Here is an 828-nt window from a genome sequence, read left to right as displayed (position 1 = left end):
TCAATGCTCCAGGCAAGTACAAGGAATTTTACACATTGGATGTGATTTTCTAGCACCTTTTACAAGCTCTTAATGATGGGCAATAACTTAATTGTCCTTCTTCTTTACATTTGTCACAAACAGCTTCCAAGTTCAAGCAAGTTTCACATAAAGAAGATTTGCAACACTGGCTACAAGCAATAGTGTCTTTTGAGCTTTCAAGGCAGGCCTTACAACACTGCAATTGCATCACCTCTTTAATTACATTTTCTTTTAGATTCCCTCCCCTCTTGCCCTTTTTACTGCAATAAGATACTCCAACTGATAATGATGAGGTTTTGGAGGAATTTGTTGAGAGGGTAACAACAGCCTCAGTAGCAATGTCTTCTTTCAGATATTTTGTAAGGTCAGGATTCTTTTCAGAGTTGGCTTTAACATAGTCTAATTTAATATTTCCACTTGCTAGTCCAACTATTGTTTTCTGTGTGGGGTCAAATTGCAGACTCAGCTGTAATGCAGTGCCATCATTCTCAGCATGAACACTTTTAAAAGACCTTGAAGATATCGCAATCCATGATGATGGATTTCTCTTTCTCAATAATGTTGTGAAATGTTTGCATAAGTGGATTAAGAATGCCACTCTCTATAGTATAACCACTCTCTGTAGTATAATCACTACTGTGTTTTGTTAGAGTGTGGTCTGATAGACCACCAAGGTTTGAAACCATATTTTTGGGTTAAAGGCACCTCCCCTACCTTCAACATGCCACATTGGCCCTCTTAGCATATTCAGTGCTTTGGCCTCCCAACTACTTCAGAGTTTTGAAGAATTCTATTACTTCAGGATCC

The sequence above is a fragment of the Stylophora pistillata genome, chromosome 3 (assembly GCF_964205215.1).
Source record: "Stylophora pistillata chromosome 3, jaStyPist1.2, whole genome shotgun sequence".
NCBI lineage: Eukaryota > Metazoa > Cnidaria > Anthozoa > Scleractinia > Pocilloporidae > Stylophora > Stylophora pistillata.
The sequence above is the reverse complement of the archived record's forward strand: the minus strand, read 5'-3'. Positions refer to the sequence as shown.